The sequence below is a fragment of the Nymphaea colorata genome, chromosome 1 (assembly GCF_008831285.2).
Source record: "Nymphaea colorata isolate Beijing-Zhang1983 chromosome 1, ASM883128v2, whole genome shotgun sequence".
Taxonomy (NCBI): domain Eukaryota; kingdom Viridiplantae; phylum Streptophyta; class Magnoliopsida; order Nymphaeales; family Nymphaeaceae; genus Nymphaea; species Nymphaea colorata.
This window is the reverse complement of record NC_045138.2, coordinates 11,017,319-11,027,716: the sequence shown is the minus strand read 5'-3', so window position 1 is coordinate 11,027,716 and position 10,398 is coordinate 11,017,319.

Genomic DNA, 10,398 nt, shown 5'->3' with positions numbered 1-10,398 from the left:
GGGGGCAGAGAGAGAGAGATCTTCTTGAGAGACGTTTTTGTTAAGGGAAGGAGGAGAGAGAGGAGCAAACATAGAAAATCAAAAGGAGGTTGGCAGGAAATATTCAATTCTCAGCCCTACTTTTAGTAACATGAAAGTATTTTATGAGTGGTAACACATTAAAACTAAGAGATACTATATCCCTAAATTGTTGTAGTGCAATGTTTTAATGCATGAAGAAAGCTACTGCCCTTCTTGGCCTATTGGCTGATCATGTTTGTTTTGCATGGAGCTTGTACCTTTTGCCTGAGTTCAACTTTGTAGTGACCAATGCTTGAGTCAAACTATGAGTGTTTCTAGTTGGGGATGCTATGGAAAGAAGTAGCAAAAAGCAACTTAAATACCTTATTAAGTAGGAGACATTCAAAATAATTGAATTGCCACTTGAAGAAGTACCTACATTTCATGTCATCTCCGTGCTATCAGAAGATACTACAAATTGTCACTAGTTAGCTATCTTTAAACAACAAACTGTTGAGCATAGTGTTAGAAAAAGAACTTGTTCTAAATAAAATGCAAAAAACAAAAAACAAAATATTCAAAGTAAAAAATTTCAAAAATATTTACATATAATGGATTGAATATATGCTTAGGGCACAAGTAAACAATCAATATTAATAAACAATACCAATTATTATTGAGGTTCTTGCATATCATGTTATGCCCAATATGGGTCGGGTTGTTATAGTGGTAATCATAGCATGATTTAACACTGAGACTAGGGTCCCAACTTGGATGCATGTGCCTTAAGAGAGGTGGATTGTAATGCCACAATTTGAGAAGTCTGAGATTATGAGAGTTATTCAAGGTCTTATGAAGGGGTTGTTAAATAGTTGGTTGTCCTGGTTCATAGCCTTTTTAAGTCAGAACTGAAGCTACTAGGGAGCAGGTTGGGACATGTCAGACCAGGGACCTAAGTTCGGTATGGGTTGGGTTGTTGCACATTATCTCTAATCAAAGGTACATGATCATCAACATTATCAGTTGCAAAACTTGTTGAATTGTGGAGATCCATATCATAATTATTAGAATCTTCAACAACTTCTCTCACAAGGATATCATACATATTTATAGGCATTGTTGTAGTGATATCATGTCAATTATTGTCTGTTGGGTCTTCTATATGAAAAACTTCATGTACTTGGGATGCTAGCATGAAAGGTTCAGCTTTCATATTACTAAAGTCAATGTTGATGCATGTGAAGCAAATTTCTCTTGTTTGATATCCTATTCATGTAAACTAGGTAAGCTGAACCATTCACATTTGAATAAAACATATTTCAACTTCTCACTACAGCTAACCTCTAAACCTTTATATATCATGCATTTTTATTAGGAAATTTCAACTACCAAACAATATTATTTGGAATTTCATAACATCAATTGTCATGTAGTTGATGAATCTGTCATAAATTAAAGGTACAAGAATATGAGGTAGTAAACATAATTTAGTAGGTCATGTTATCTCACTTGTAAAGTACTCAAACGTGCATGATTTTCAAACTAATATGGACATGTTTAATGAACTCACTCAAAGTCAAAGGGTCTTTTGGATAATTGGCACCTAACTTGCCTCAAGTGGTCCCTATAGGTACATGTACATTAGCTTGTTGAATGTATATCTAACGCAAAAATTAACATACACATAGTGCAACTCATATTCTTATTCAACATATGGTTCCATTGCTTTATGATTGAATAATTCAAGAGGTTCATGTGTCCAGAATTATCAACTCAATTTGCTTAATGGAAGATCCACTCGAGTTACACTGATTTCATCTTCTGGATCTGTAATAACTTCTCCAGCATTCATTTCTAGCGTATTGAATCTTATCTCTATATCCTAACAATATGTAGAGCATGATGTCAAACATCCATTTGCCAAATAACTTGCTGCAATCAAACCTTGCGCTTGGCTTCTATTGTATGAATAACTTTTTAACCTAAATAGGTATCTACAAAATAAAACAACTAAAGATGGACATTAGTATGCATATAAATATGTAATAAATAGAAGGTATTTACATACAAATCATGCACCTCCCAACAAACTTCATGCACTCAGTAAATTGTTAGCATGACATTGATTTTCTTTTGTAAGGACTCGCGTAAAGCAACACAATGTGTTGTTGGAGATCATGGCTTTTTAGGCTTGTAATTTCGTGCCTTTCCATAAAAATCCTAAAATTTTTCATAGTCAAAATTACATTTTGACCCAAGCATGCACATTTTAAATAGTGCGGTCCTCAGCCTAAGGCCATCTTCAAGATAACCCGTTGCAGCCTTAGTTAGGCATCTAGTACTCAAGAATATAAAGAAACTCTAATTTCCTAAGGTTATCCTAGTCCATTTTTAGTATTGTGCCCTTAAGTCTTCAAAAACCTCATAAGTGGACCAAGTAGAGTAATTGATTGCAACTAACTCAATTTTAGGATTTCAGATTTTGTAACTTTCTTTTTTTTTTGTTTATTAGTGATTATCTCGACTCATTTTGGCTCAATCCAGGTTAATTGAGCCTAGTAGACCCAAATTTTCTAGAAATGAAGGGTTTTCAGTTTCGGTTTTCATCCACAACCATCAAGTATTCTCTTCCACAATGTATGCCTAGGTAACTAGATAAGCACCAAGATGGAAGAGCAGATGTGACTGTGTTATTTGCAAATGCTTTAAAGTTGAATGCGATAAATTTGGTAGCCTTGTCATCTTTCAAGCCTTAAACTTTTCTTGTACCTTTTTGTTTATTTTTTTCCTATTATTTTTTAAAACTTGTACTATGTTAATATTTTTCTACGTTGTATAAGTTTCCATATGAACATTCAAACGATTTTGGAATCTTCATACTTATTCTAGTGATACTTGCATTCTAATTGAACATACCTATTAGTAAAATGCTCTTCACATTTTGTTCCCTTCTTTGAAGGCCACATTTTTCTAGTAAAAGAAGTAGCTAGCCTTTTACTACTTTCATCTAATTCAAAAGTTTTTGTTCTTTCTTGAACAAAGTTATGATTCCTTTTGGCAAAAGCAAGACTATGAAAGAGTTTGTTCCATGAAAATGACCTGCAATGTACAACTTAACAATTTTAGTTCTGTAAACTCTAGACCTCATAGTTAGGTTATCCAAGTTCTATTTTGGTAGGTTTAGCTCAATTCTATCTCAACTATGTTAAGCTCATTTGAAGTGAGCTTAGGACATGTTAGTCATACTTAGAATAGCTTATCCCTACCTTAGTCTAATTAAATCATCCCAATTCTACCATGACAACTCCTGCTGCACAATGAAACTTCTTCATGAGTAGATTTAACTACCCTAGCTTAGTTTCAACTAAAACATATGAAGAACAATTTCAGTTTTATAGGTTTACTAGCTTTATCCACTTCATTCAATTAGTCACTTCACTTTTATTTATGTTTGGAGCTTGTTTTAACTCGACTTGTTAGAATCACTTTTTTTTTTTATCGATAATAGTCCAAAAACTAAATGATTTGGCTCCCCCTATCTCAATTCATCGAAGCTCAACATAGAATCTTCCAAACAAGCCTTTTCTGAGTTTATCTCGCATTTTCCTATTTCCCTATTTTAATTGAGCCACATTTTTTTAGAAAATCATGATTTCTAGATAAACCGGGAAGTCTTTTTCAAACTGTTTGAGTGAGGCCTAAGCTAACTAAAAGGCCCACATCTTAAGCCCATTTGGCGTGCCCAAAACCTTGCCATTTTTATAAATCTATGCCAAGCACAAGATGATCATTTCACATCTTATAACAAAAGGCAACTTATAATTTGAATTTAATGCCCATATTTCCAATTTGCCTAAGTCTTGTACCAGTCTAACCTGCATGCAACATGATTTGGCCCACATGGTCCTAAGGTGGCTTTGTGGGGCCCATTGCCAAATTCAGTAGGGCCCAGATCTGATTGTACCTAAGTTATCTTGGCTCAGTTCTGTTAGTCTTAGCCATATCAAATTGAATATGTCCAGGTCCATTGCACCTAGTTTGTTAGCCCAAGGTCATTCTGCTCAGCTCAGGCCAACCTGGGTCTAGCTGATTCCAGCCTAACCTTGACCCATGCACAATTGAGCCCATGTCCATTTTTGGCTGAGGCTTAGTCAAGTTGTGCTCAAGAAGCTTGACCCGACTCAAGCATGTTTTCTAAAACCAATCTTAGTTTGACCAAATCAAGCACAAGCTTAGTCAACTGGATGTAGTCCAAGCTAATTTGACTTAGTGGAGCCTAGTAGCAGACACCCCCTTCTATTCCAAATCTATTTCTATGTCCATATTTCCAATATGGATAAAAAATCTATAATCTGTTGTCACTATAGATATGAATCACTGTTTCAGAACTTGATTTGGATTTTCAATCCAATTTTTGTTATCAAGAATATGATCCAAATTATATTTTACAAAAGACATCTTGGAATTTGAATTTTATGCTCATATTTCCAATTCCCTTAATTCTTGTGCCACTCTAACCTGCATGCAACATTATTTGGCTGACATGTAGTCCTAGGGTGGCTTTGCGGGCCCATCAGTGAAGTCAGTAGGGTTCACATCTAGATCTACCTAATATAGCTTGGCTTAATTCTGTTACTCTTTCAAACATGTCAAACTGAATCTGCCTAGGTCTATTGCACTAGCCTAAGGTCATTCTACTGAGTTCAAGTGAACCTAGATATGCATGATTCTAACCTAACTTTGACCCAAGCATAGACCTAGGCCCAACTCTAGCTCATTCTTAGTGAAGTTTGGCTCAACATGGTTGAAACTGTGAACCATGTTTTCCAAAATCAGTCAAAGTTTGCCAAACCCAAGCTTTGTCAACTGGGCCTACTCAAGCCATCCTGACTTAGACGAACCCAATAGAGGATGCCCCTTCTATTTTAGATATATTTTGTCCAAATTTCTCATATGGATCTAAAATCTATAATCCATTATCAACTCTAGATTCAAATCACAATTCCAGACTTGAACTGGATCTTCAATCCACTTCTTTTATCTAGAATAAGACCCAAATTATCTTTTCAAATCCAAATTTCATAGTAAATCTAGATTAAATCTGTGTATGAAACCCAAACTCACCATATGGTGCCATGCATCTTGGGATCAATCCTCCATTGGAATCAAGATAATAGTTTTCTAAATTTTGTTTAGAATATAGATTGTGTAGGAAGTGGCATCCTTTTCTCAAAATTTTGAAAAGTGATATTGAGAGGAAGGGAGACATCCCTTATTACTCTCTCTCAAGTATTCTCTCTCCCTTTTCGGTTGTTTTTGAATTTTTTCTAAGTTCTTCTTAGGATTCCTCTTTCTTGTTCTCTCATATGTTTTTGAAGAGGAATCAACAGGGTTATGCTCCCACCAAGAAGTTATTGGTTGCCCCTATGCCCAATTAAGAAAGAAGAAGAAGAAGAAAGATGCAGAAATGAGGAGGATAAGGATGTGATTTTGATTGAAAATAATATAGGTTCTCTATACCTCTCTATTTCATCTATTTGTTTCTATATTATTCCCTTGTTTTGAAGACTCCATAAGACTTTATCTATTAATCTTCATCCTTAAAAGGACCATTCATGAGAAGTCAACGTCACCTTCATGGACAGAACTTCTCTTTAAGCCAACATCTTGCTCTTTTGATCTTGGTTTATGTTTAGTTTTTTATTGCCAGTGGTTGCCATTGAGAGGTTGAGGCTGCTGTTGTGGACATTAGCTCTCTCTCTCTCTATCCCCGATGCATCACTTTGTTCATCATGATGATTACTTTTTTTTTTCATTGTTATGAATGTTTCTTTTTCCAAGGCCATTAAAGAGGTTAAAATCACCTTCACATATGTACCTCCCTCTTGGACAATATTGATTTCTCTTTGTTTTATTATTTGCATTGCATGTCATGCATGCTTTGTGGTTCAAAGTTATGATCATATTATGATTATCTTGATCCATACAAAACTGACATCATACATTCATGGCTCATTGTTATTGATTTCTAGTCTTTTTATGTTATGCACATATTATCCTCCATCATGCTTGTATATGTGCATCATATTAGCATTATTCCATTGATGTTAGGTTTAGGCATTTTTTATTTGTTAATCCAAGTGCTTAGTATATGGTAATAGTCATCTTTCACCAAGTTTCCATGTTAAGGGGCCTATGTTTCAATCGTAAGTAAAAAATATGACTATGAAAAGTCTAGATTTTTTACTTAGTTTCAAAACTTATTTCTTCCAAACCGTAATTCGTTTTGATCAACCGCAAAAACTTTATTTTCCTCGATCTAGCTTGTCACTACTAAATTTAGTGGAAAACCAAGTTTTTTTGGTCCTTTTGACAATTTTCGAAAACAAGCTTTTGACAATTCACATGCTAGAGACTATGTTATGAAATTTAATCAATTTGGGAACTCAATAATTTGAGGTTTAGGAATCATTTTTCAAATCCATAATGACGAATGGTTTCCTACATGTGCCTAGTAATTCCCACACCAATTTCTAGCCCTTACCGAGGTGTCTATTGTAGGCATTGAACTGATTTAGCAAGGCTTGTATATGGCTAAACTTAGTTCCATGTTCTACGAAATATGACTTATGTCATAAGTTTAGCATCCAATGTATATGGTTTTAAACATAATTCCTTGTTCTTTAATTTAGGATTAGTTATTCCCTATAACAATAGCATTCACATGCAATTTTATGTCCTTCCAAGCTTAAGATTATCTTACATTGTCTCAAATTTGTTCATCTAGTCATATTGTTTCTATGAATCCTTTTCTACACTATGTTTGTGTCATGATAAGCCTCATTTTAAGATGTGCTTCCCCAATCTATCAGTTGAAGTTATTTCCTCAATATATAAAGAAACTATACACCAAATTTTCTTGCAAACCAAGGTCATTAATTATGTTTTATCATGTTCCACAATATGCTGCTAGAGAAGATTGCTACAATATGATTGCAGTAAAACGTGATTCCTATCATAGGTTGGGTACGTTGTTATTCCACATTTCAACATAGTTATTCCAAACACCTAGGTCAATTGCTTTGAGGTATACAAAGTGTTCACAACAAATCTTAGTTTGACTTCATTCCATTGTGTATGCTTTTGAGGATCCCAAATTAGGCAGATAAACAATATATTGTATTTTCCATACCTAGCAGAAAATATAGTTGTAACATCTCATTTTGTTTCAAATTTTGTTCTAAGCTAGATGTACACAATCCATCATTTGGGTATCTTTCCTTCATGCACCTAGGAGGATTACATCAAGTTTCATAGTTGGTTAGACTCATTTCATGTGTACTTTAAGTTGTTTTTCAAATATATGAGAAGTTTGGCATAGCATTCCCTCCATGGTTAATAAGTTTCCATGGAGTTTCACATGAATCTAAAATCGTTTAAGGGTTTTTCAGTCTTATTCTTAGGTATGTTCTATTTTAGTAAATTTTGTAACAATTTCAGTTTAAAGCATTATATTTATGCTTTCTATCAAATTTTAGGCATGATCCTCGTATGTTATCATTTGTTTGAGTATGAAATATTCATTGGAAGGACATTTTTTGAATTTCATATGTAATTCCTAATAGTTAGGATCTCATATTTGAATCTTTTACATCATGTTCTATGTTATTATTTGTATACATGCATGCATATACTTATTTAGGAGTGCATCTGGGAAGCTTGCACAATAAAGAGATACTTTTTTATGACTATTAAATGTTGTTGAGCAATCCCATATTGTGTATATATTCCTATTAGTAGCTTTGCCTATTCGCTTCATGAAATTCTTTTTTGTTCTAAAATAGGATATATTTAATATAGTTTATTTTTACATTTATTTGTGTGGAACGGTTTGTCTTGCATATATATACTTCAATTTTTAATATTTTCATGTACCAATGATACATAAATGCCATGACACATGTGCAACATTGTCTTGGAAACTCAATGGTGGCACCATCCTATAGTTATCTGAAGGTTTTTATATGAAAAAGCCAAATGTTGTGTGTTAAGGATAAGACTCGTGAAGATGGCAAGGCTTGTGAAATAGTAATAATGCCAATAAAGGCATAAAATGAAGAAATCAAATTATCTCAATAGGTGGTGAAACTGACAAGGATGAACATGGAAGGTCAACATAGTATCTTGAAGAGGAAGGCACACATAGGATGGAAGCAAAATCCCATTGTAAATTAAATGGCCAAAAGATAAATATGATAACTAAATTAGCATATAACCCTTCTACAAATTATTTGAAGGGAACCTCTCAATCTCATGATGCATAAGAAAAGAGATGGAGAGAGAAAGTTTATTTGTCTTGGATGTCGACTCAGGATAAAATTCTCTTCTTGCATGTGTAGGTGGTGTATGATCTTTGTTATTGTGTCAAAGTTGTAAGAGAGATCATGTGGCTTTTTTTTTCAGTTTGTGGTCTTCCTCAAGGCAGACAACAACTCAACTTTAACCTATTCCTCAATACAATCAACAAACTTTACAATTTGTTTACGGCACTTGCAAATCTTCAACATTTTTGCCCATCAAATTATCTATAGACAACTATATGCTGTAAGAATCATATTTTATTTCCTTCTTAACAGCCATGGATAGATGGGTTATGTGGATGGTGAAAAGAATGATGGTTAACGGCACACATATGATATGGATGCCAACATCATGGTAAGGATCGTTTGGAAAAGATCATGGCAAAAATCAAGACGATGGATTATGGAAACAGTTACAGCAAAAATCAAGGAACGGTTTTGTTGATAATAAATATCTTGTAACAGCTCCTTAAAATAAGGAGTTATCTCATCTTTAATGTTTATATAAGAGATTGACATACTTTGTCAATTTTAAGGCCGATGGCCTTCCGTGGGTAAAGAAAATATGCTCCACGTTAATTCCCTAAGCTTTTTTCTATTATTTCTTTATGTTTTTTAACATGGCATCAGAGCAAGATGCTTGAAGAAGAATATCAACGCCCAAAGATGGCTTGCAGACGACCAAAGAGATCGCTGCCTTCTTCACCAAAGCGAGGACTCGATCTTGTGAACAAAATATTCAAGAATCAAGCTTGAGATTTCTGAATTGCTGCCAAAGCATGATCTGCCTCCACAAAATCTCCATGGCAAATTTGGACTTTGTGAAACGTCGTCCAATTTGAGGGAAGATGAAAAGAATGATGGTTAACGGCACACATATGATATGGATGCCAACATCATGGTAAGGATCGTTTGGAAAAGATCATGGCAAAAATCAAGACGATGGATTATGGAAACAATTACAGCAAAAATCAAGGAACAGTTTTGTTGATAATAAATATCTTATAACAGCTCCTTAAAATAAGGAGTTATCTCATCTTTAATGTCTATATAAGAGATTAACATACTTTGTCAATTTTAAGGCTGATGGCCTTCCGTGGGTAAAGAAAATATGCTCCACGTTAATTCCCTAAGCTTTTTTCTATTATTGCTTTATGTTTTTTAACATATGGTACACACTCTTGTCCTCAAAATCTCACGAACAAAGGAAAAGAAGGTAGTTTCAATCCTGCATTCTTTAAGTGGGTAAAGATGGGCCAATTAATACTTAGTTGGATTTTATCTTCACTGACTGACACAATCCATAGTCAAATTGTTGACTTGAATACATCATCTGAAGTTTGGGACTGCATTAAAGCATATGTGTACTGCCCACCCACACTTGGATGTACAATGGCTTTCTTCTCAACTTCAAACTATGAAGAAGGGAACAAATTCTATAGCTACTTATCTTCATAAAGAAAAAAGTCTTGCTCACTAGTTGAACGTAGCCTCCAATAGGTGATCATTTAGTTCCATATGTTCTTGGTTGTCTTCCTTCACATGAGTGTGGGACATTGAGAACTCCCTTGAAGACCCATGCAAAACCCACTAATCTTGAAGAACCATTAGGCTTGCTTATGATCCATGAGGCATAATAGACCAAGAGTCATGAAGTTGGGACACTAATGGTCAATATTTCTGTTGGCAATCAGCAATACACCAATAGAAGCAATGCGGGCAGATTATTTTTCAAAGAGGGTGAAGCAAAAACCAAACTAGGGACAAGGCTGATCCTTTGGAAATCAAACTTCATATGTTGTCAGCTATGTTTGTGGAAATTGAGGACAAATGGTAGCCAACTGTTGCACAACATGCCAAGCATGTTAATGTCGAGGACATGATGCCCTTCACTGCAAGGTTTTTTTCTTCCTGAAGGAAGAAGCGTCACGAGAGACTCACACTCTATTGGCCCTACATAAGGAGGTTGATGGAAGATGGTATCTAGACTGCGGGGCAATGCACCACATCACAATTGATCTAAACAGCTTATCTGTGA